Consider the following 27,567-nt stretch of genomic DNA (forward strand, 5'->3'; position numbering starts at 1 on the left):
ATGGAAGCTCCGGAGGAGGAGGGTATGCTCGCGTCACAGTAAGCCGAAGAGGAGCACCTTCCCCGGGCACGGGCGGTGCCAAGCGGCCCCTAAGTTTAACCGAATGGAAGTTCCGGGGGAGGAGGGCGGGCGTGTGTCACAGTTAAGCCGAATTGGAGCACCTCTTCCGCCCGGGCACGAGCGGAGCGCGAGGCTGTCAGTTATGAATGAATAAATGAATAAATAAATAAAGAATGCCACCTTTCATTTCACAGGGCACACCGGACGGCGTACCAGCAGGTAAAAGTCGGAGTAATTAAATAAATACAAAAAGAATGGCTGGGGAATTAAAAAATAATATGTTTTAATAATAATTTGTTTTTTTTTGTTGTAACATGAATTTCACTCTCTCTCTCCCCGTATATATATATATATATATATATATATATATATATATATATATATATATATATATAAATTTGCTCGGCCTGATGTGTGTGTAAAGTTTCACGAGTTGTCGTTCATATTTACAACCTCATAATCAGCGTTGTTTTATTGCCGAACAGTGCAATGCCACTCCCACAACCTTTCACGAAAAAGGACGAATTTCGTATTGTGACATCCTCATGGCCGAAACAGTAATCCGAGCATATATGAGGGCGACCTTGTTGAGTTGCACGGAGAAAAACATCCAAGAAAATAACTTGTATTAGCTTTTACCAGTTGGTGGCGCTACTACTACGATGAAAAATAAGTTGGTAGAAGTCTTCAGGGCTGAAGTATCCTCAAATGTGTACAACTTCGAGAAGATAGGATCATCTGAGTCATGTTGCCGGAGCTTTTGTTGTCACAAAGTACAATCGGACTTTTCAGCACCGTAATAGCCACGCCTTTTGCCAAAACGTCACAAAATTCGGCAGAGAGTAAGATCATTGTCTTGAGTCTTTTCTGACTAATTTTCAGTCGGATTCGTCAGAAGGGCACCGTGCAGTACGTGAAAATTAAAATAAAAACAAATTTTTGATTCCACTTGGCGGCGCTGTGTGTAAAACAAAATAATAACATTAAGATGTCTTCAGGTCGGGACGTTTTATTTACAGGTGAAGGTTTGGATTTTTAGGAGCATGTGCAGGGGAGTTATTAAGCATTCATTTATTTGTATTAGGTTCATTTTGTCTTCTTATTATTGATATTTGACTGATTCATTAAAAGCAGACATTTATGTTTTAGGTTAATTTTTTACCTGACATGTTTCGGCGAGTCTTTCGCCTTCTTCAGAGTGTCGCATGATGGTGTCTTGAGACCAGTCTTTATCAGCTGATGTTCCATGAGGGTGTGACTTACCTGTCAAAAAAATTAAAAAATCAGAGCAGTAAAAGAACAAGCACAACATGAACATTACAAATCAGCAATCACTGACCACTGCAAAAGGGAAAACCACATCATGGACCGGGAGAAGGGCAGGGTCATCCGCACAGAAGAGAACAAACTACAGCGCTGGATCAGAGAGGCCATTGAGATCTGCAAGCGAGGCATAAAAACCATGAACAGAGACAAGGGAGCCTTCATCCTCTCTACCACCTGGAGCAGCGTCTTGGCGGAGTGAATGGACAGCGGGGGGCGTGACTTGCCTTCATTCTTGTGACAGGTAAGGCACGCCTTCATGGAACATCAGCTGATAAAGACAGGTCACAAGACACCATCACAGGGTTCGAAGTTAACTTTAAAAACTGCTTGCCCATAGGGCAAGTGCCACTAAAATTTGCCTTGCCCGAGTGGCCAAATTACTTGCCCAACTTGGGCAAGTGACAATTTTTTTTCTCTTGCCCTGAGTGACTTTTTGTATGACAAAGTGTCTAATTACAAATTGCATGAATTTTTTGTTCGGACAGTTCCCGCCTAGAAAGAATTAAAAATACGTTACAATCATAAGGGTTGCTTATAGAAAAATGTATCATGTATTAACACATTAATTAGGTGTCTGCTGACCCAGGATTATGTTATTGTTATGTTATGTTATATATGAAAGAGAATGTGGAATGACACTGAACGATGGAAGGTGGAAGGATGTGGAAAGATTGTGAATGACATTGAATGATTTGGAATGACACTGAAAGATTTTGAATAATACTGAATGACACTGAATGAAGTAAAACTTTCTGGGAACGGGCCAATTCAAGATAGCTGCCGCACTGTGGGGGAGGCTTTGGTACCAAATTTGGAAAGAGACCCAAACGGTTGGGTCCATTTTATATCAGTGTGGGGGTGAAACGTTGGTCTCGGCGGAGCTGTCTGAATATTGGAGAAGTTAGAAGACAAAGTAAAACAGAACAATTAAAATCACTCTTCAAATACATATTGTTTGGTGGGCAGAGCATGATTTACAGCTCACCATTTTATTGCATGCACCAAGCATGTTATACATTTTTCTGTCCATGGGATGGCGTAGTCAAGAAAAATGAAGCATCTCGAAGCCCATTCGTGTGTGAAGTATTTCCCTGCAGGGCTTGGCTGCTTTATGGGGCTTCATTTTGCCATCACTAGTTTTAGATAGTTTTAATTTTTGAAAGAGCATTTTTGTTTTAGTATTAAGGTAGGCCAGAAATGGAATGAAATGCAGAGATAGAAATGACACAGGAAAAATTTGGCTAGAAGGGCTATAATTTTCATTAAAGCAGAGAAGAAAATAGAAACTACAAAAAACATTGATGTGTACTTGTCCACTTTAAGGTAGAACTGGTTGAAGTGAAATGAGTCACAAGATTGGAAAAATAGGAAATAAAATAGAATTAACATGTTCATTTTTGTGATAAGAAATTTGTGATTAGGTGAAAAGGGGAAAAAAAAGAGAATTACAGGCTTTTCAAATAAAACAACCTAATTTAAATTGGCCAACTTGTAAAATGGAAAAGAAAATTCTAAATTATGCACAGAAAGCATGAACGTGTTGGGCAGAAGGAAGGAAAAAGAAAAGAAAGAAAGGAGGAAGCAGTAAGTCTTGTTACAAAACATTAACTTTTCAGGACGAGTTGTGGTAGCAATGGAGGATCACGTGACGTAAAAAGTCAAACATAAAAGTGTGTGTAGAAGGAGTTCTACATCAACATGCGTTTTACTCATTAGGCCGTGATACACTGACAAAATTGGACTTCAATAGAATTAATAAGCACGGGCGAATTCAAACAAACGTCAAAACTTTAAAGGGGCGCATTGTCAGTGATAAGAAAGAGAAAAGATATTGCCAGACCACTTTTCTGTAAAAACTTTCCTTGGGACGCCTCGGTGACCCCCATTAAATCCCTGACCCTTCATAGATAAAGTTGAGGCCCAGTGCCTCTCAGGGCTGTAATTTATGTGGCAGAGAAAGGTCCAACAAGCCTTGGTAATCTTTAAAACAGTATCGTCATGGCCATGGAATGGGTTGTGTATGTTGGAACTTGTGAAGATACACTACAAGATTGTATCGACAAAGCATCTTAACGCACTACCAAATTATTATAAGCCATTTGAGCAAAACAGTGACTGCAAAAAATGACTTCATTAGCCTGGGTTACTGCAGGAACCAGGGCAAAATGAATTCATTTGCATATTTAGTCACAACAATTTGGATTTCGTGGCAGAGAACCACTTAGAGTGTGATTAAGAGCTTTCACTGCTGCTTTAAGGAATCAAAAAATTACATTCTTTTCCCACCACATTCACATTGCACGCCGGCCTAATTGTCACAGGGACACATTATACTGATAAGTTGCGGTGCATTTCAGCCCAGCGTCATTTTTTCCCCGCATCATCTAGGAGGCGCCACACGACTGTGGAGCCGTCCAAATTATCACCAAACCGCGACTTGACCTTCCTCCCGACTGGAGGAACTCAGACTTGTAACACAGACCAGGTGGGCATTCCAGACTGATAAGAAGTAAAAGTGTTTGAGAACCAAGGTCGCAGCCTGAAATCAAACTGACTTTTATGCGATGGGAGTACTAACATTGTGATACCAACGGATAAGAGATTGTTAGGATAAGCAGGAAGAGCGTAGGCGGGTGTGAGCTAATTAAAATTTGGGGTTTCCCATCTTGTATGAGTTGTATGGTTACAATGTGGACTGACAATCAAGATAAATGTTCATGCGTTCTGTCGACATTGGGCTTTAAAAACCACAACAGGAAAAGAAAAGTTGTGCATAAAGCACGTCTAAAATAGTTATTTGTGAACGCAAAATTCACTTAACAGAAAATGACACAATTACAATTGGAAACTGCCTCGCCTTTATATCGACACAGCGCAGCTAAAAGGGAAAATGAACACACCCCCACACGCAGAAAATCAACTTGACAATTTGATCCCACGCCAGGGAAAAAGGCACCAGTAATTGAACGCACACATTGGGAGAACAAAGGTGCAAACATTGCTGAGGACAGGATCAGCAAATTGGCAGATGGCAAATCCTGGCTGCCTAATTCATTGATTGGAAAAGTAATAAGAGTGACACACGAGCATAACCATGTGTCAAGAGAGGGGTAGTATGATATGAAATTGTTCCCACATACAGACTTTTCAACAAAAAACTTTTTTTTAGACAGTGTTATTTGTTTGAGATGCAATATTGTTTGGTTGTAATTCATATGTTTTCAAAATGGATTAAGTTGTTTCCGACAACATATGTTGATGCTAAAACAGTTGGAAAAAGTGTTGTGTAATCAAATTGTCAGGTTCAATCACCTAAGCATTCACTGAACATAGGCTAAATGAATGGAAGGAAGACAAGAGTTGATCTTTTACTCGCGAGGAGAACGAACGGAGGTGTGCTCAGTTACATCTCCAAATTCGTTCTGGAGCACACTCCGCCGAGCCCTCTATTTTATTAGGGAAGTCCCTAACAATACAATGTATTTGCACTAAGGGATGAAGGGGGGAGCACCAGCAGGAACATGTAAACATCTCAGACACAAGAGGAAAGACAGACATCAATGGCAGTCATCCACTGATTGAAAAGGCAGATATGCCCTTTTAGTGCTCTGGTACTAAAGTCTCAGTCCTTTTGTTTCAGAGGTGTGTCTCAGCACACCTCCTTTGATGTTGCAGATGTTGATCCAGTCTTCAGGCATCCGCTTCTCTGTGAAGTCTTCTCATCCATATGGTCAAACATGGGTCACGCTGTGGAACAATTCTTTTGCAATACTAATAGAGTAAAATATGGGATAAAATACATCTTCAACCTAACACAAATTATCCTGACATTTGGAATTTCAAGAAGTGATTTGAAGTGAAAATTATGCATTTGTGAATGATGTTGTAACAAGTGGGACAGTTGTTGCAAAATTGACTCAAAGCGTCATTGTGCATACAGTCTGCAGGACTTGTGGAACGCACTAATGGGACTGTTAAGGGCAGACTTATCAAGACAATGAGGGAAAAAAAGGAGACAATGACCAGACTGTGTTTCAATCACAGCAATGAGGATAGTGCCAGCCGAAGTTAGGACACTATCCCCTATCGACTCTCAGGTTCATCAGAACCACCAGCGACTGGCACATCAGTCCCAGTCCACATGGGAAACATGTTTTGACCAAAAAAAAAAAAAAAAAGACGCAATTACTGGTCAGTGTGTTCTGATCCACAGAGAAATCACGTCCGTGTGGGAGACCAACTCTTCTTCAAGGTGCTGAAACGACTTCGTTGGGACAAGTGAATGCTGAGATGGCCCTCGCCAGATGATTGCAGTGACCCCGACGGCAGCAAAGGTCACGGGGCGTGGCAGCTGGATCCACCAGTTGCAGTACAAGCTTCTCCGGTTTCCAGCTAAAGGCCGAGCAACGCGAATCCCTCGAACAGGAGCCCACCTGAGTCACAATATCGGACCACACGCACATCGGAACCGCACAACCAGCCACAGATACGAATGTTGAAGCCACAGAACAAAAAGATTAGATATTGTTTGGAAATTAATGACGTACATAAAGAATTTTAGCCTTGATTGGAGAACATTACTGCATTTACATTTTTAATAAAATGAAACAATTATTGATGTTATGACCACTACGAAGAATTTGAAAGACAATATATCGGGATAATTATGGTTTTCATTTTTGTTATGTGTAGTCTGTTCATGTTGCATTATTCTTATGACAAAGATGATTATTAACTGCATGTTTGTTGCCCAAATGTACCATTACAACCTGATTGATGTTGAGAATGACGAATTCGAACTGGACAATGACAAACTCGAACTGGACACTGAAACCTAAATAACACATGGACCCTTTTGCCCCTGCCCCCACACATGCACACACATACACCACACACGAAGATCCGGGAGGTAAAGACGGCTGTCCCCTCCTACAACGAGGCAAGGGCCTCCATCAAGTCGCCGCAGAGACAAGCTCTGCGTGGAGACAAGCTCTGCGTGGAGACAGTTTTGTTATTTTTCACTAGGTATATTGAAGTTTTTTTATGTTTTATTCCCAAGTGACCAACATACCATGAGAATCTCGTTCCACGCCGGAAGGGAGGAGGGGAATTTTGTCCCTACTGAGGGTTTTCGCCCCTCCACGGATGACCACACTGTTGTATGATTTCATTATGATGATCTGTCTTAAAGCCGTAAGGACATGATTTAAACCCACAAACGGGGGAATGTGAGATGGGATGAGGATATGTAAATAGTTTGTGTATTTCTAATCATGTTTTTATACACTATTTGTATCAGTTATAATTGCGCACACACACACAGACACTCACATTATTGCTTTAGCACACACGCGCACAACTGGAACACACGCACACACTTTAGTTTCGAATTCCTGACTGACTACTGTGGTTGATTGCTTCCTGCCTGCCTGCTAGAATTTCAGACAGACCTCCATTGTCTGCTTAGGTTGCTGATAAAAGACCGAACGGGTGGTAGAGAGTGAGAGAGAGTGCGCGAGATTGAACTGGCAAGACGCCTGCTTCACCTCCTGACTTCCTCTCCCATTCGCGAATGGTCAAAAACAAAACTCTAACTGGTTTGGTCTGGATTTATGCCACCTTCAGTCTAAAAATGGCGTCAGGACGTTTTAAACCTGACAGTTGCCTTGAGATCTCCGAGCTCGAACTGCCCTATTCCCACCTTGATCACAAGCTCCCATGAACCACTTGGACAGGGTTGCCTGTGTCCTTCTCGTTGATGTCCTTTGTGGCTCCATTCCTTTTCAGTGCTCCTAAAACAAAAAAGACAAGAAGTCAACTTAGTAAAGCTATTTAATGATTGTGAAACCTTATGGGACATGCTGAAATGTCTTCACACCACAATCCCTTAAAAAAAAAAAATATATATATATATATATTACCGTATAGAACATCAGAAAAAGGCAGGTCTCGGCGCTTGTTCTTGCTACGATGTCCAAAGAGATTGTACTTCAGAGACAGAGGATTTGTCATGATGAACGCCATCATTGTTCTGACACTATCGTCCAATCCACCAATACCTGCAACCATTATAACATGGGTGTCACTCGATCCAGATAATCATCACACACTTAAAAATATTTTGGCAGTTAAACTGGGTATGATAAACGTCACAGGAAAGGAATTGTCGATTAAGTGAACAGCTTCGGTAACGCCATATACACTCAAAGGGCAAGAGCCCAACATTCTACCAAAATGATTATGATTAGGGAGGTAACGATTCACTCTAGCCCCGATTCGATTTTTGATTTTCAGTTCCCGATTTCGATTCGATATTTTAATTGTTTTAAGTTGCTGCCACGTTTGTCTCTGTGCGCTCGTGTGATGCTGCAGCGATCCACAAACAAAATATGTCTATACGTCTTGTGCATTTTGAATGGAACCAAAAAACAATACACGATGCCAAATTGTACTATTATTATGAAACTGCCTATGAGTAGTAAAAGAAATACTTGTAAAAATATTTCACATTTTTAGAGCCCCAATACATTCTTTTAAATATAGAAGGGACTGAAATCATGTGAAAATTGAGTCTTTTTCTCAGTTTCCGACTTGGGGTGAACACATTCGGCTTATCATAGTTGCAGTTGACCATCTTGAACTCTGAAGTCTTTCAACTCGGCCTTCCGAATCAGGGTTTTAGAGGTGGGGCTATTTAGTGATACAGTAGGATGGTTTGATCTCTGTAGCTCCAGAATCAGGAATGTACTGGGACTGGGGTTCCTACTTGGGTTTAGGGTACCTAATTTTATATTTCAAGAAATTAAATAATTATTTTAATTTTGAAGATAATACATTAAAATTTCATCATTTTCATACCTGCATTAGATCCTGCAGTAGACTCACAGACTCAACACGTTGGACGTACTCAAGGACCTTCTGCAGCGCCTCTCTTGGTTAGGAAGCTTTTTCTCTGTGACAATCCATGGGGAGGTGTAGATGGTACTTCGTCATCACAGGCTTCAGACTCGTCACTTGAGAAAACATCCCTGCAATGGATGCATAGACACTTGGGCATGAATGTCATTTAACAACAAAAGCTAGAACAAAAAGCTTTGCATTTAAAAGAATACATCTGTGATGGGGAAGCCAGGTTAAAGTGTTAATTTTATAATTATGTAATTAGCTGCAGGTTAGTCTAGTGAAGGTGTAATCACTTCTATTTTGGAGCATAGCTTTTGCTCTGTCCAATCATTGCCTCACCGGCTGAAACCCACATTCGGGTATTTTACAAACCAAAAACTTAAATACCTGTACAGCTCTCATTTTTAACTTATTTTCTCTAACCTTTACCCACAAAATTTGAATATTCAAAATAAAAGTACACAAAGAAGTCACAATTTTTCCACATTAGTTACTTACGTAGTTCCTCTCAAATGCAGCTCAACACTGCATTGAATTAGAGCTTGATAAGCCTAAACACAAAACATACAAAGCACATTGTGGCATGATTCTGAATGAGCCAATCTAGCATTTCAACATCTGTTCAACTGTTGGAACTATTATCTGACTCTATTAACCAACATTCATCCAACAATTATGCGCGCTCGTTTTGGACACTGCATTGAATTAGAGCTTGATAAACCCACACACAAAACATACAAAGCACATTGTGGCATGATTCTGAATGAGCCAATCTAGCATTTCAATATCTGTTCAACTTTCATCTTGAATTTCTATTATTTAAATAACAGGCAACATTCAACAGTTAATATGTTTTGCTTTACTTACCCAAATCAAACACATCACAAAAAAGCCTTAAATGAGCTAGTGGAGTAGATTGTATTAATTTGAGTGAAAGCTTAAGTCTTTTGGAGAATTTTGGAGAGAGATCGAGGGACACTGTGTTTAGCGTCGTAGGCCCAATGCTAACAATATGTAGCTCGTTGTAAAGGTCCTCATAAAAATAAATAAAACACACAACGCTTATCAGTATTATTAAAAGGGTGATTATAATGTACTTAAGTTTTCCCCAAAATAATTCGAGTACGTACGTTGTTGATATACCCTCTGTGTTCTCGTCACTTATCATTTTAGCATACTGTGTTTTAGCTAACGCACCAAGCAGTTTTCCAACACAGGCAACCTTGAAAAATTACAAAACACATTGTAAAGTAAGTCCAAAAAATGAGAGCCAGACATTTACCCAAGATTAATTAATTAATTCAATTATCGTTCGGGACTCACCGTGCTTTCAGCTCTTCTGCCGCACCTCAAAGACCGCGTAGCTTGCATTCGCTCCTTTTCTCACAGTTTGAATATGCTGCCTTCAAAAGAATCTGTAATTTTGACAACTCCGAATTGAATCTACAAAAATCAAGCAATAAGGTAGAAATAACTTCAAATATACTTTGAATAAAGATCTTTCACAGCATACAGAATTAATAAAATAACATTAATTAATAATGTTGATTTTGTTTATTTAAAAAAAAGTAACTGTGTTGACTGTTGGATGTGGCTGACAATGCTGGACCTGCCTTGTCAAATAGTTCATAGATGACAATCTTAGCTGTCTGGTATATTATAAAATGTTATCTTGTCCCTTAAGGGTTATTAAGTCACAGTTGGGGGTACATGTAAATTCACAAAATATAACGTCCAGCCTTGTTAAATTTAGCATAGATAAATACATGAATTTAATTTTAATAAATCAGTCAATCCTCTGTACTGCTTCTTGTCCTCACAAGGGTCCCCGGGAGTGCTGGAGCCTATCCCAGCTGTCTTCGGGCAGTCGACAGGGTACACCCTGAACTGGTTGCCAGTCAATCGCAGGGCACACAGAGACAAGCAACCATCCGCTCTCACACTCAGACCTTGGACCAGTGACCAATCAACCTATCATGGATGTTTTTGGAAAGTGGGAGGAAACCGGCGAAAACCCTAGCAGGCACAGGGAGAACCTTGCACTTCTGTACTGTGATGCGGACTTGCTAACCAGTCCGCCACCGTGCCGCTTGTTCTAAAGAGTCCCAGAAAATAAAAACACCCGTCCATTAGTCAAAAGCGGAAAAAGTCCAACAACAACCCGACCATAATTTGCATTGTTCCATAAGTTAAATCAATGTCAAACCTAATAAAAGCTGACTTCTGGTCCTCAAAAATCCTACACTTATTTTAGTCCTTTCACAATCTCGCAGCATAGGCTCCATGGCCATGTCTCTATCGTTTTGGCATCCATTGAATAGTTCTACTGAGAATAGTCTTCGGGTGGTTACTATTAGCATAGCATGCATTAAATATCAAAAAGGCTCCAGAACAAATTTTCAAACCCATGCCCGCTTAGCTCATCTATAACCCATAACAGGACCCAGACATGGTTGACCAGCTCTAACCTATGCCCACTTATCCCACACATAACCCAAACAGGACCGATAAATGGTGACCACTTCTAACCCATGCCCACTTAGCCCACACATAACCCAAATAGGACCCAGACATGGTTGACCAGCTCTAACCCATGCCCACTTTGCCCATATACAGCCCATATGAGACCCTCACATGGTTGACCAGTTCTAACCCATGCCCACTTAGCCCACACATAACCCAAATAGGACCTATAAATGGTTTCAGTAGTAGATTCAGTAGTTTTTATCATTACAGCATTTTCCCCTCTGTATAATGGACAGACATTAGGAGTCTTTCCTTACACTTAGATACGTTTATACTGTGTATATTTGCATGCTTTTTATGAATGTCTGCTGCTAATGTTATACATTAACGGCTACATTACGCCGCCGACTCTGTGTGAGCTATATCTTTGCTGCTGTAACACCTCAAATTTCCCCATTGTGGGACTAATAAAGGACATCTTTATCTTTATCTTTACCAGTTCTAACCCATGCCCACTTAGCCCATACACAACCCGTATTGCACCCACAACATTTGCCCAGTTTAAGCCCATGCCCACCAATCCCAGATGGCGCCCACATGGAACCCTGTACCATTGCCCACTTCTAGCCCATTCCCACTTGGTACCCAGGAATCCCGCATTTACCCCATTTGGGGCCCAGTTGGACATGTTGGCTGGGTACAGTACTTTTATTCTTGCAGTATTTTTATCATTGCAGTATTTTCAATCATTCAGTATTTTTTTTTATCATTGCAGCGTTTTTATTTATTTCCCCTCTGAACCATAGACAGGCATTAGGAGTGTTTCCTTACACTTGTATATGTTGTGGGCTGTAAGTGTGTATATACATGGGGATCTGTGTATATACGTATATACTGTGTATATTTGCATGCTTTTTATGAATGCCTGCTGCCAATGTTATACATTAACGGCTACATTACGTCGGTGCCACTGTGTGATGTATATCTTTGCTGCTGTAACACTGCAAATGTCCCCGTTATGGGACAATTAAAAGACATCTTTATCTTTAGAAATTGAAGATTCACTTGCGAGGCCATTTTCAACACGGACCTTTCAAGAGAAGCTATATCGTCCAACACTCGGTCAGTGCTGTCTAAGTGCTTTTCTGTATATTGTTTGTCCACCCGTGGTGTCATAAATTATGGTATTATGAGGGGGATTTATTCAAGTAGGACGAAGTAGGACTTCATTGAAGGCCCAGGTGTGAAATGCATGGCCCTCCACTGGTTCAAATAATATCTAAAACTAAATTACCAGTTACATGTGCAATTTCAATATTCAACAATTATCTCAACAAAAAAGGACAATCTGAATTTTTTTTAAATGCACAATAAAACAGAAAAGCCATTTCCGGGTATTTTACAATTCAGTCTTCATTGGGGAAAAAACATTCAACAATTTGCTTTTCTTATTTAATACATAGTTCAGCACAGCAGGTGGCGGACAAGCACCTTAAAACGTCATTCGCCTACACAAGGAAGAAGAACATGCCCGAGGCGCTCCCGTGTCCTCGTCTTTCGGTCAACCTGAGAATAATGTTCTTGAGGATTAAAGTTTATAAATGTAAGTATGATGTGATTTTTTATTTTATTTTATGTTGTTGAACAGTGTTTTTGTTTATTTTATAATTTCGTCATTAAAAGGCTGTGGCGGTTGGAGAGTCAGCTTCGTGTTAGGGCGTGTTAAAGATCCCGATACCCACACTACACCCTCATTGAAGTATATACGAGTAAAATTATTCGAGCGCGCAGCCAAAGTATATTGTTCACTATTATTTGCGGACTTAACCAAAATCCCATTGAACTGGCGATGTTCGGTGGAATTCTTGTGCCCATGCTGAAAAAAATTATACACACAGCGCCGCCAAGTGGAATCAAAAATTTTTTTTAATTTTAATTTTCACGTACTGCACGGTGCCCTTTTGACGAATCCGACTGAAAATTAGTCAGAAAAGACTCACTTACTCTCTGCCGAATTTTGTGACGTTTTGGCAAAAGGCGTGCCTATTACGGTGCTGAAAAGTCCGATTGTACTCTGTGGCAACAAAAGCTCCGGCAACATTACTCAGATGATACTATCTTCTCGAAGTTGTACACATTTGAGGATACTTCAGCCCTGAAGACATCCACCAACTTATTTTTCATCGTAGTAGTAGCGCCACCAACTGGTAAAAGCTAATACAAGTTATTTTTTTGGATGTTTTTCTCCGTGCAACTCAACAAGGTCGCCCTCATATATGCTCGGATGACTGTTTCGGCCATGAGGATGTCACAATACGAAATTCATCCTTTTTCGTGAAAAGTTGTGGGCAATAAAACAACGCTGATTATGAGGTTCTAAATATGAACGACAACTCGTGAAACTTTACACACACATCAGGCAGAGCAAATTTATCAATATTTTATACGTTAGTTGTGCAGCTATTTTGAAATGGCTCGCCATGGCCCTCGAGAAATGTTAAAAAAAGCAGCCCTGGTTGAGTGTTTCACCTCGCTTTTTGTAAATTTTATGGAGTACAGTGAACCCTCGGTTATCGCGGTTAATGGGGACCGAGACCACCCGCGAAAACTGAAAATCCGCGAAGTAGCGGCGCACCTTCAAAAATGCTTAAAAAAAAATACAATATATATAATAAATATATATATATATATATACGGGGAGAGAGAGAGAGAGTGAAATTCATGTTAGAACAAAAAAACCAAATTATTATTAAAACGTATTATTTTTTTATTCCCCAGCCATTCTTTTTGTATTTATTTAATTACTCAGACTTTTACCTGCTGGTACGCCGTCTGGTGTGCCCTGTGAAATGAAAGGTGCCATTCTTTATTTATTTATTTATTTATTCATTTATTCATTCATAACTGACAGCTTCGCGCTCCGCTCGTGCCCGGGCGGAAGAGGTGCTCCAATTCGGCTTAACTGTGACACACGCCCACCCTCCTCCCCCGGAGCTTCCATTCGGTTAAACTTAGGGGCCGCTTGGCACCGCCCGTGCCCGGGGAAGGTGCTCCTCTTCGGCTTACTGTGACGCGAGCATGCCCTCCTCCTCCGGAGCTTCCATTCGGTTAAACTTAGGGGCCGCTTGGAACCGCCCGTGGCCGGGGAAGGTGCTCCTCTTCGGCTTACTGTGACGCGAGCATGCCCTCCTCCTCCGGAGCTTCCATTCGGTTAAACTTAGGGGCCGCTTGGAACCGCCCGTGCCCGGGGAAGGTGCTCCTCTTCGGCTTACTGTGACGCGAGCATGCCCTCCTCCTCCGGAGCTTCCATTCGGTTAAACTTAGGGGCCGCTTGGCACCGCCCGTGCCCGGGGAAGGTGCTCCTCTACGGCTTAACTGCCACGCGAGCATGCCCTCCTCCTCCGGAGCTTCCAATCGGTTAAACTTAGGGGCCGCTTGGCACCGCCCGTGCCCGGGGAAGGTGCTCCTCTACGGCTTAACTGCCACGCACGCCGGCCGGAGCTCTGGTACTGTCCGAACCGCGCGAAACGTCGCCACCGATCGTGTCCGGGGGAACGTGCTCTTCTTCGTCCACTCTCCTCTTCGCCCACGCTCTTCTTTGGTGCACGCCGGCCGTCTAACCGCTCCAGCGCCCCGTCGTGCCGCTCGGCGAAACTACAATGCCCCCGAATATTTTTTAGACCCGCGAAGCACTGAACCCGCGAAAGGTGAACCGCCAAGTAGCGAGGGTTCACTGTATGTATAAGACCAAGACCTACAAAAAAGACTCTTGGAGCAATGAGCTAGGTTTTACAGGAAGTCGGCCATTTTGAATTTACTTAAAAGGGGGCGGGTCACCACAATGGACTTTGTGTAGAAATTATTATTGGGGCCCGAGCAGCGACCGCGGCGAGGTCCCTATTGTTTTTGTAGAAATTATTATTAGGGCCCGAGCAGCGACCGCTACGAGGTCCCCATTGTTTTTGTGGAAATTATTATTATTATTATTATTAGGGCCCGAGCAGTGACCTGTTTATTTTTTTTAAGCATTTTTGAAGGTGCGCCGCTACTTCGCGGATTTTCAGTTTTCGCGGGTGGTCTCGGTCCCCATTAACCGCGATAACCGAGGGTTCACTGTACTCCATAAAATTTACAAAAAGCGAGGTGAAACACTCAACCAGAGCTGCTTTTTTTAACATTTCTCGAGGGCCATGGCGAGCCATTTCAAAAAAGCTGCACAACTAACGTATAAAATATTGATAAATTTGCTCGGCCTGATGTGTGTGTAAAGTTTTACAAGTTGTCGTTCATATTTAGAACCTCATAATCAGCTTTGTTTTGTTGCCGAACAGTGCAATGCCACTCCCACAACTTTTCATGAAAAAGGACGAATTTCGTATTGTGACATCCTCATGGCCGAAACAGTCATCCGAGCATATATGAGGGCGACCTTGTTGAGTTGCACGGAGAAAAACATCCAAGAAAATAACTTGTATTAGCTTTTACCAGTTGGTGGCGCTACTACTACGATGTAAAATAAGTTGGTAGATGTCTTCAGGGCTGAAGTATCCTCAAATGTGTACAACTTCGAGAAGATAGGATCATCTGAGTCATGTTGCCGGAGCTTTTGTTGCCACAGAGTACAATCGGACTTTTCAGCACCTTAATAGCCACGCCTTTTGCCAAAACGTCACAAAATTCGGCAGAGAGTAAGATCATTGTCTTGAATCTTTTCTGACTCATTTTCAGTCGGATTCGTCAAAAGGGCACCGTGCAGTACGTGAAAATTAAAATAAAAACAAATTTTTGATTCCACTTGGCGGCACTGTGTGTATAACAAAATAATAACATTAAGATGTCTTCAGGTCGGGACGTTTTATTTACAGGTGAAGGTTTGGATTTTTAGGAGCATGTGCAGGGGAGTTATTAAGCATTCATTTATTTGTATTAGGTTCATTTTGTCTTCTTATTATTGATATTTGACTGATTCATTAAAAGCAGACAATTATGTTTTAGGTTAATTTTTTACCTGACATGTTTCGGCGAGTCTTTCGCCTTCTTCAGAGTGTCGCATGATGGTGTCTTGAGCTGATGTTCCATGAGGGTGTGACTTACCTGTCAAAACAATGAAAAAATCAGAGCAGTAAAAGAACAAGCACAACATGAACATTACAAATCAGCAATCACTGACCACTGCAAAAGGGAAAACCACATCATGGACCGGGAGAAGGGCAGGGTCATCCGCACAGAAGAGAACAAACAACAGCGCTGGATCAGAGAGGCCATTGAGATCTGCAAGCGAGGCATAAAAACCATGAACAGAGACAAGGGAGCCTTCATCCTCTCTACCACCTGGACCAGCATCTTGGCGGAGTGAACGGACAGCGGGGGGCGTGACTTGCCTTCATTCTTGTGACAGGTAAGTCACGCCCTCATGGAACATCAGCTGATAAAGACGGGTCACAAGACAGCATCATGTGACACTCTGAAGAAGGCGAAAGACTTTCGTATTGTGACATGCTCAAGGCCTAAACACTCATCCGAGCAAATATAAGGTAGATTTTGTTCACCTGCCCGGAGAAAAACATCAACGAAAATAATTTGTATTTGTTTTAACCAGTTGGTAGCACTACCACTGCGATCAAAAATAAGTTGGCAGCCGTCTTCAGGGCCTGAATATCCTCAAATGTGAAAGATTTCCAGAAGATGGATCATCTGAATCATTTTGCAGGAACTTTTGTTGCCACGGAGAATAATCAGACTCTGCGGCACCGTAATAGCCACGCCCTTTGAAGGAAAGTCGTAAAAATAGGGATAGAGTAAGATCAATGTCTTGAGTCTTTTCTAGCCAATTTTCAATCGGATTCGTTAAAAGGGCACCGAGCAGTACGTCAAAATGTAAAAATTGATATTGATTGGCGCAAGGTGTATAACTGAATATAAACATATAGATGTCTTCAGGTACCGACTCTTTATGTACATGTGAAGTTTTGGATTTTTAGCAGCATGTGCAGGAGAGTTATTAAGCATTTTGTCCATTGCGGCGAAGGAAATCTTAAGTGAAAACTTTGAAGCCCCACCCCCGTCATATAGTATTTCGGAAACAAAAAATTTTAGCCCCAGTGTTTGTCCCAGGTCTTAAGATGCTCCAGACAGAACTTTAAGGCAATCAGATGAAGCCTTTAGGATCAGGGTGCAAAAGAATGACCCCTGTAAACATGCAAAAAAGGGCAAAAGTCGTACTTTCAAAAATTCATAACTCACTTCCTGTTCATATTAGACGTTAAAAAATATAAAATTTTTCGCCATGCCCGATGAGACTGCCAAGTTTGGTGAGTTTTTGTGCATGTTTCGGGGGTCAAAAATGCGATCGAACAATCGGAAAAATAATAATAATACTAATTTCTACAAAAACAATAGGGAATTCGCAGCGGTCGCTGCTCAGGCCCTAATAATAATAATAATAATAATAATAATAATAAAAGTAATAATATTTTCGACAAAAACAATAGGGACCTCGCCGTGGTCGCTGCTCGGGCCCCAATAATAATTTCTACACAAAGTCCATTGTGGTGACCCGCCCCCTTTTAAGTAAATTCAAAATGGCCGACTTCCTGTAAAACCTAGCTCATTGCTCCAAGAGACTTTTTTGTAGGTCTTGGTCTTATACATACAGTGAACCCTCGCTACTTCGCGGTTCACCTTTCGCGGGTTCAGTGCTTCGCGGGTCTAAAAAATATTCGGGGGCATTGTAGTTTCGCCAAGCGGCACGACGGGGCGCTGGAGCGGTTAGACGGCCGGCGTGCGCCGAAGAAGAGCGTGGGCGAAGAGGAGAGTGGACAAAGAAGAGCACGTTCCCCCGGACACGATCGGTGGCGACGTTTCGCGCGGTTCGGACCGTACCAGAGCTCCGGCCGGCGTGCGTGGCAGTTAAGCCGTAGAGGAGCACCTTCCCCGGGCACGGGCGGTGCCAAGCGGCCCCTAAGTTTAACCGAATGGAAGCTCCGGAGGAGGAGGGCATGTTCGCGTCACAGTAAGCCGAAGAGGAGCACCTTCCCCGGGCACGGGCGGTTCCAAGCGGCCCCTAAGTTTAACCGAATGGAAGCTCCGGAGGAGGAGGGCATGCTCGCGTCACAGTAAGCCGAAGAGAAGCCCCTTCCCCGGGCACGGGCGGTTCCAAGCGGCCCCTAAGTTTAACCGAATGGAAGCTCCGGAGGAGGAGGGCATGCTCGCGTCACAGTAAGCCGAAGAGGAGCACCTTCCCCGGGCACGGCGGTGCCAAGCGGCCCCTAAGTTTAACCGAATGGAAGCTCCGGGGGAGGAGGGCGGGCGTGTGTCACAGTTAAGCCGAATTGGAGCACCTCTTCTGCCCGGGCACGAGCGGAGCGCGAGGCTGTCAGTTATGAATGAATAAATGAATAAATAAATAAAGAATGCCACCTTTCATTTCACAGGGCACACCGGACGGCGTACCAGCAGGTAAAAGTCGGAGTAATTAAATAAATACAAAAAGAATGGCTGGGGAATAAAAAAATAATACGTTTTAATAATAATTTGGTTTTTTTGTTATAACATGAATTTCACTCTCTCTCTCTCTCTCCCCCCGTATATATATATATATATATATATATATATATATATATATATTTATATATTTATTATATATATTGTATTTTTTTTTAAGCATTTTTGAAGGTGCGCCGCTACTTCGCGGATTTTCAGTTTTCGCGGGTGGTCTCGGTCCCCATTAACCGCGATAACCGAGGGTTCACTGTACTCCATAAAATTTACAAAAAGCGAGGTGAAACACTCAACCAGAGCTGCTTTTTTTTTAACATTTCTCGAGGGCCATGGCGAGCCATTTAAAAAAAGCTGCACAACTAACGTATAAAATATTGATAAATTTGCTCGGCCTGATGTGTGTGTAAAGTTTTACGAGTTGTCGTTCATATTTAGAACCTCATAATCAGCTTTGTTTTATTGCCGAACAGTGCAATGCCACTCCCACAACTTTTCACGAAAAATCACGAATTTCGTATTGTGACATCCTCATGGCCGAAACAGTCATCCGAGCATATATGAGGGCGACCTTGTTGAGTTGCACGGAGAAAAACATCCAAGAAAATAACTTGTATTAGCTTTTACCAGTTGGTGGCGCTACTACTACGATGTAAAATAAGTTGGTAGATGTCTTCAGGGCTGAAGTATCCTCAAATGTGTACAACTTCGAGAAGATAGGATCATCTGAGTCATGTTGCCGGAGCTTTTGTTGCCACAGAGTACAATCGGACTTTTCAGCACCTTAATAGCCACGCCTTTTGCCAAAACGTCACAAAATTCGGCAGAGAGTAAGATCATTGTCTTGAGTCTATTCTGACTAATTTTCAGTCGGATTCGTCAAAAGGGCACCGTGCAGTACGTGAAAATTAAAATAAAAACAAATTTTTGATTCCACTTGGCGGCACTGTGTGTATAACAAAATAATAACATTAAGATGTCTTCAGGTCGGGACGTTTTATTTACAGGTGAAGGTGTCAGGATTGCCTTATGGCAAGGAGGAGGTGGACCCAATAGGCGAGGAGGCAGGGAAATGGATGATGTTAAGGGGAATTTATTGAAGGGATCAAACGAGGACAAACAGCGAGGCAGGATACAAACAACAAGGGCAAACAGGACGCGACTAACTGGGACAAGGATAAAGGGCCGGAACGAGGACGGAAACGAGAACCAGAGCAGGAACGAGATCTAGGAGCGGTCGTGACAGTCCGTGACGCAGCAACAGGGAGCCAAACGGGATAATGACCCGACACTGGGTTGAGGGCATGGGAGGTATAAATAGTCCGGTAATCAGGGGAGCAGATGGGGAGCAGGTGTGTGATCGTGAACTGGGAACAGGTGCGTGGCTGGTGAGAACGAAAACAATAACACAAAGCACATGGCAGGGAGGTGACGAAAACAATAACAAAAGACACATGGCAGGGAGGTGACGAAAACAATAACAAAAGGCTGTCATGCCCGACGCGTATCATGACAGTACCCCCCCTCAAGGGACGGATTCCAGCCGTCCCCAAGAATAACAAAAACGAAAAAACCATGTCCCAAAAACAAGGGTGGGCGGAAGGGGTCGGGAGGTGGGTCAACGACCCGTGATCGAGGCCGGTCTGGCGGATGCCCGGGGGGCCAGACCAGCGAGTCCTTTCGTGGCCCTTCAGGGGGCCGTGCGGGTGGCCAGACCAATACGTCCCGATGGGGCCATTCAGGCGGACGTCCGGGACGACCCGAACTCCACCTTGAGTCCGCTGATGGGGCTGAGACGAGGGGCGGCGGCGGGACGCTGGGTGCTGCAGAGGACGGAGCTTGGACCGGCGTTGAGGCGGGCGCAGCCGAGGCAGGAACTTGGAGTGATGGCGGGACGTCGGACGCCGCCGAGACGGAGACGAGGCATGGTGGAACGCCGGACCCCGCCGGAGCCGGGACGAGACGTGGCGGTGGGACGTCGACCGCCGTCGAGGCAGGCACTTGGTGCGGCGGCTGGTCGTCGACCGCCGTCGAGGCAGGCACTTGGTGCGGCGGCTGGTCGTCGAACCCCGCCGAGACCGGAACATGGAGCGGCGGCTGGTCGTCGAACCCCGCCGAGACAGGAACGTGGAGCGGCGGCGGCGGCTGGTCGTCGAACCCCGCCGAGACAGGAACGTGGAGCGGCGGCGGCGGCTGGTCGTCGAACCCCGCCGGGACAGGAACGCGGAGCGGCGGCTGGTCGTCGAACCACGCCGAGACAGGAACGTGGAGCGGCGGCTGGTCCTCGAACCCCGCCGAGACAGGAACGTGGAGCGGCGGCTGGTCCTCGAACCCCGCCGAGACAGGAACGTGGAGCGGCGGCTGGTCCTCGAACCCCGCCGAGACCGGAACGTGGAGCGGCGGCTGGTCGTCGAACCCCGCCGAGACAGGAACGTGGCATGGCGGCTGGTCCTCGAACCCTGCAGAGACAGGAAAGTGGAGCGGCGGCTGGTTGTCAAGCCCCGCCGGGACAGGAACGTGGAGTGGTGGCGGTTCGTCGGATGCCGCCGAGGCAAGGGCGGCAGGCGGCGGCTGGTCCTCCAACCCCGCTGAGACAGGAACGTGGCACGGCGGCTGGTCCTCCAACCCCGCCGAGACAGGAACGTGGAGCGGCGGCTGGTCCTCGAACCCCGCCGAGACAGGAACGTGGAGCGGCGGCTGGTCCTCGAACCCCGCCGAGACCGGAACGTGGCACGGCGGCTGGTCCTCCAACCCCGCTGAGACAGGAACGTGGAGCGGCGGCGCTTCGTCGGGAGCCGCTGTGACAGAGACGAGAAGCGACGGCGGGTCGTCGTCCACCGCCCAGGCAGGAAACTGGAGCGCCGGCGAATCGTCGAGTTCCGCCGAAAAAGGAGCTTGGGGCGACGGCGGATCGTCGAGCACCGCCGAGGGAGTGACGGGAAGCAATGGCGTGTCCTCGGGCGCCGCCGGGACAGGGAATTGGGTTGGCGGCGGGCCGTCTGGCACCGCCGAAGCAGGGATTTGTGGCGGACGCATGGCGTGCTCCGCCGGAACAGGGACTTGTGGCGGACGCAGGACGTGCTCCGCCAGAGCAGGGACTTGTGGCGGAGGCATGGCGTGCTCCGCCGGAACAGGGACTTGGGGCGGACGCATGGAGTGCTCCGCCGGAACAGGGACTTGGGGCGGACGCATGGAGTGCTCCGCCGGAACAGGGACTGGTGGCGGACGCAGGACGTGCTCCGCCAGAACAGGGACTTGTGGCGGACACAGAACGTGCTCCGCCAGAACAGGGACTTGTGGCGGACGCATGGCGTGCTCCGCAGGAACAGGGACTGGTGGCGGACGCAGGGCGTGCTCCGCCGGACCAGGGACTTGTGGCGGACGCCGAACGTGCTCCGCCAGAACTGGGACTTGTGGCGGACGCATGGCGTGCTCCGCCGGAACAGGGACTGGTGGCGGACGCAGGGCGTGCTCCGCCGGAACAGGGACTTGTGGCGGACGCAGGACGTGCTCCGCCGGAACAGGGACTGATGGCGGACACCGGGCGTGCTCCGCCGGGATAGGGACTTGTGGCGGACGCAGGACGTGCTCCGCCGGAACAGGGACTTGTGGCGGACGCAGGACATGCTCCGCCGGAACAGGGACTGGTGGCGGACGCAGGGCGTGCTCCGCCGGACCAGGGACTTGTGGCGGACGCCGAACGTGCTCCGCCAGAACTGGGACTTGTGGCGGACGCATGGCGTGCTCCGCCGGAACAGGGACTGGTGGCGGACGCAGGGCGTGCTCCGCCGGAACAGGGACTTGTGGCGGACGCAGGGCGTGCTCCGCCGGAACAGGGGCTGGTGGCGGACGCAGGACGTGCTCCGCCAGAACAGGGACTTGTGGCGGTGGCGAGGCGCCGGAGGGGGGGTCAGCAGCTCTCAGGAGGCCAGAACGGGCCCCCCCAGCTTGGGGTGAGCCGGGACGGGGCGTATCAACTGGCGGGGAGCCGGAACGGGGTTCAGCAGCTGGCAGGAAGTCCGGACGGGACTCAACAGCTGGGGAGGAGCCGGAACAGGACTCATCCGCTGGCGGGGAGCCGGCACTTGACTCATCCGCTGGCGTGGAGCCGGAACGGGGCTCGGCAGCTGGCGGGGAGCCGGGAAGGGGCTCGGCAGCTGGCGGGGCGCCGGAACGGGGCTCAGCAGCTAGCGGGGAGCCGAGACGGGGCTCAGCAGCTGGCAGAGCGCCGGGACGGGGCTCGGCAGCTGGCGGGGAACCGGGAAGGGGCTCGGCAGCTGGCGGGGAGCCGGGAAGGGGCTCGGCAGCTGCCGGGGAGCCGGAACAGGGTTCAGCAGCTGGCGAGGAGCCGGGATGGGACGCTGCGGCTGGGGGGCAGCCGGGAAGGGACGCTGCGGCTGGCGGGGAGCCGGGAAGGGACTCAGCAGCTGGCGGGCAGCCGGGAAGGGACGCTGCGGCTGGCGGGGAGCCGGGGAGGGACTCAGCCGCTGGCGGGCAGCCGGGAAGGGGCGCTGCGGCTGGCGGGGAGCCGGGAAGGGACTCAGCAGCTGGCGGGGAGCCGTGGCAGGGCTCAGCAGCTGGCGGGGAGACTGCATGGGCTGCTGCAGCTGGCGTGGAGGCGACATGGGTTGCGGCAGCTGACGTGGAGGCGTGACCCCTTTCAGCCTGCTTTCTGTCAGCCAGCTGGGCCTGCAGCGAGAGAGACTGCCTCATGCTCTCCACCGTCTGGACCTTCAGCGCCGCGATCTGGGCTGTCAGCTCCTTGAGAGTCTCCCGGGATGGTGCCTCGGCGGCGCCCTTCGCCGCTATCGAGGCCACCCGCTCCGCTATCTGGGCCATTTGTGCACTCAGCTCAGTGCGGCGGGAGTCCAGCATGTAGACGACACTTGCGAGCTCGTCCTCGTAAGCGGGGTAAGCGGGTAGCGTGGCAGACGTGGTGCTGAGCTGATCGGCGGGTTGGTGGGGGGGGTCCGTGCGGCGGTGTCCATGACGCCGCCGCGAGCCCCTCGCTGGGTCCTTTTTTCTGGGTCGGGTCATTCTGTCAGGATTGCCTTATGGCAAGGAGGAGGTGGACCCAATAGGCGAGGAGGCAGGGAAATGGATGATGTTAAGGGGAATTTATTGAAGGGATCAAACGAGGACAAACAGCGAGGCAGGATACAAACAACAAGGGCAAACAGGACGCGACTAACTGGGACAAGGATAAAGGGCCGGAACGAGGACGGAAACGAGAACCAGAGCAGGAACGAGATCTAGGAGCGGTCGTGACAGTCCGTGACGCAGCAACAGGGAGCCAAACGGGATAATGACCCGACACTGGGTTGAGGGCATGGGAGGTATAAATAGTCCGGTAATCAGGGGAGCAGATGGGGAGCAGGTGTGTGATCGTGAACTGGGAACAGGTGCGTGGCTGGTGAGAACGAAAACAATAACACAAAGCACATGGCAGGGAGGTGACGAAAACAATAACAAAAGACACATGGCAGGGAGGTGACGAAAACAATAACAAAAGGCTGTCATGCCCGACGCGTATCATGACAGAAGGTTTGGATTTTTAGGAGCATGTGCAGGGGAGTTATTAAGCATTCATTTATTTGTATTAGGTTCATTTTGTCTTCTTATTATTGATATTTGACTGATTCATTAAAAGCAGACAATTATGTTTTAGGTTAATTTTTTACCTGACATGTTTCGGCGAGTCTTTCGCCTTCTTCAGAGTGTCGCATGATGGTGTCTTGAGACCCGTCTTTATCAGCTGATGTTCCATGAGGGTGTGACTTACCTGTCAAAAAAATGAAAAATCAGAGCAGTAAAAGAACAAGCACAACATGAACATTACAAATCAGCAATCACTGACCACTGCAAAAGCGAAAACCACATCATGGACCGGGAGAAGGGCAGGGTCATCCGCACCGAAGAGAACAAACAACAGCGCTGGATCAGAGAGGCCATTGAGATCTGCAAGCGAGGCATAAAAACCATGAACAGAGACAAGGGAGCCTTCATCCTCTCTACCACCTGGAGCAGCATTTTGGCGGAGTGAACGGACAGCGGGGGGCGTGACTTGCCTTCATTCTTGTGACAGGTAAGTCACGCCCTCATGGAACATCAGCTGATAAAGACGGGTCACAAGACACCATCATGTGACACTCTGAAGAAGGCGAAAGACTTTCGTATTGTGACATGCTCAAGGCCTAAACACTCATCCGAGCAAATATAAGGTAGATTTTGTTCACCTGCCCGGAGAAAAACATCAACGAAAATAATTTGTATTTGTTTTAACCAGTTGGTGGCGCTACCACTGCGATCAAAAATAAGTTGGCAGCCGTCTTCAGGGCCTGAATATCCTCAAATGTGAAAGATTTCCAGAAGATGGATCATCTGAATCATTTTGCAGGAACTTTTTTTGCCACGGAGAATAATCAGACTCTGCGGCACCGTAATAGCCACGCCCTTTGAAGGAAAGTCATAAAAATAGGGATAGAGTAAGATCAATGTCTTGAGTCTTTTCTAGCCAATTTTCAATCGGATTCGTTAAAAGGGCACCGTGCAGTACGTCAAAATGTAAAAAATGATATTGATTGGCGCAAGGTGTATAACTGAATATAAACTTATAGATGTCTTCAGGTACAGACTCTTTATGTACATGTGAAGTTTTGGATATTTAGCAGCATGTGCAGGAGAGTTATTAAGCATTTTGTCCATTGCGGCGAAGGAAATCTTAAGTGAAAACTTTGAAGCCCCGCCCCCGTCATATAGTATTTCGGAAACAAAAAATTTTAGCCCCAGTGTTTGTCCCAGGTCTTCAGATGCTACAGACAGAATTTTAAGGCAATCAGATGAAGCCTTTAGGATCAGGGTGCAAAAGAATGACCCCTGTAAACATGCAAAAAAGGGCAAAAGTCGGACTTTCAAAAATTCATAACTCACTTCCTGTTCATATTAGACGTTAAAATATCAAATTTTTCGCCATGCCCGATGAGACTGCCAAGTTTGGTGAGTTTTTGTGCATGTTTCGGGGGTCAAAAATGCGATCGAACAATCGGAAAAATAATAATAATAATAATTTCTACAAAAACAATAGGGACTTCGCAGCGGTCGCTGCTCAGGCCCTAATAATAATAATAATAATAATAATAATAATAAAAGTAATAATGTTTTCTACAAAAACAATAGGGACCTCGCCGCGGTCGCTGCTCGGGCCCCAATAATAATTTCTACACAAAGTCCATTGTGGTGACCCGCCCCCTTTTAAGTAAATTCAAAATGGCCGACTTCCTGTAAAACCTAGCTCATTGCTCCAAGAGACTTTTTTGTAGGTCTTGGTCTTATACATACAGTGAACCCTCGCTACTTCGCGGTTCACCTTTCGCGGGTTCAGTGCTTCGCGGGTCTAAAAAATATTCTGGGGCATTGTAGTTTCGCCGAGCGGCACGACGGGTCGCTGGAGAGATTAGACGGCCGGCGTGCGCCGAAGAAGAGCGTGGGCGAAGAGGAGAGTGGACGAAGAAGAGCACGTTCCCCCGGACACGATCGGTGGCGACGTTTCGCGCGGTTCGGACCGTACCAGAGCTCCGGCCGGCGTGCGTGGCAGTTAAGCCGTAGAGGAGCACCTTCCCCGGGCACGGGCGGTTCCAAGCGGCCCCTAAGTTTAACCGAATGGAAGCTCCGGAGGAGGAGGGCATGCTCACGTCACAGTAAGCCGAAGAGGAGCACCTTCCCCGGGCACGGGCGGTGCCAAGCGGCCCCTAAGTTTAACCGAATGGAAGCTCCGGGGGAGGAGGGCGGGCGTGTGTCACAGTTAAGCCAAATTGGAGCACCTCTTCTGCCCGGGCACGAGCGGAGCGCGAGGCTGTCAGTTATGAATGAATAAATGAATAAATAAATAAAGAATGCCACCTTTCATTTCACAGGGCACACCGGACGGCGTACCAGCAGGTAAAAGTCGGAGTAATTAAATAAATACAAAAAGAATGGCTGGGGAATAAAAAAATAATACGTTTTAATAATAATTTGGTTTTTTTGTTATAACATGAATTTCACTCTCTCTCTCCCCGTATATATATATATATATATATTTATTATATATATTGTATATTTTTTTTAAGCATTTTTGAAGGTGCGCCGCTACTTCGCGGATTTTCAGTTTTCGCGGGTGGTCTCGGTCCCCATTAACCGCGATAACCGAGGGTTCACTGTACTCCATAAAATTTACAAAAAGCGAGGTGAAACACTCAACCAGAGCTGCTTTTTTTAACATTTCTCGAGGGCCATGGCGAGCCATTTCAAAAAAGCTGCACAACTAACGTATAAAATATTGATAAATTTGCTCGGCCTGATGTGTGTGTAAAGTTTTACGAGTTGTCGTTCATATTTAGAACCTAATAATCAGCTTTGTTTTATTGCCGAACAGTGCAATGCCACTCCCACAACTTTTCACGAAAAAGGACGAATTTCGTATTGTGACATCCTCATGGCCGAAACAGTCATCCGAGCATATATGAGGGCGACCTTGTTGAGTTGCACGGAGAAAAACATCCAAGAAAATAACTTGTATTAGCTTTTACCAGTTGGTGGCGCTACTACTACGATGTAAAATAAGTTGGTAGATGTCTTCAGGGCTGAAGTATCCTCAAATGTGTACAATTCGAGAAGATAGGATCATCTGAGTCATGTTGCCGGAGCTTTTGTTGCCACAGAGTACAATCGGACTTTTCAGCACCTTAATAGCCACGCCTTTTGCCAAAACGTCACAAAATTCGGCAGAGAGTAAGATCATTGTCTTGAGTCTTTTCTGACTAATTTTCAGTCGGATTCGTCAAAAGGGCACCGTGCAGTACGTGAAAATTAAAATAAAAACAAATTTTTGATTCCACTTGGCGGCACTGTGTGTACAACAAAATAATAACATTACGATGTCTTCAGGTCGGGACGTTTTATTTACAGGTGAAGGTTTGGATTTTTAGGAGCATGTGCAGGGGAGTTATTAAGCATTCATTTATTTGTATTAGGTTCATTTTGTCTTCTTATTATTGATATTTGACTGATTCATTAAAAGCAGACAATTATGTTTTAGGTTAATTTTTTACCTGACATGTTTCGGCGAGTCTTTCGCCTTCTTCAGAGTGTCGCATGATGGTGTCTTGAGCTGATGTTCCATGAGGGTGTGACTTACCTGTCAAAAAAATGAAAAAAATCAGAGCAGTAAAAGAACAAGCACAACATGAACATTACAAATCAGCAATCACTGACCACTGCAAAAGGGAAAACCACATCATGGACCGGGAGAAGGGCAGGGTCATCCGCACAGAAGAG

This window comes from Idiotropiscis lumnitzeri, unplaced genomic scaffold (assembly GCF_059441095.1).
Source record: "Idiotropiscis lumnitzeri isolate Australia: NSW breed Sydney's pygmy pipehorse unplaced genomic scaffold, RoL_Ilum_1.0 HiC_scaffold_43, whole genome shotgun sequence".
Classification (NCBI taxonomy): Eukaryota; Metazoa; Chordata; class Actinopteri; order Syngnathiformes; family Syngnathidae; genus Idiotropiscis; species Idiotropiscis lumnitzeri.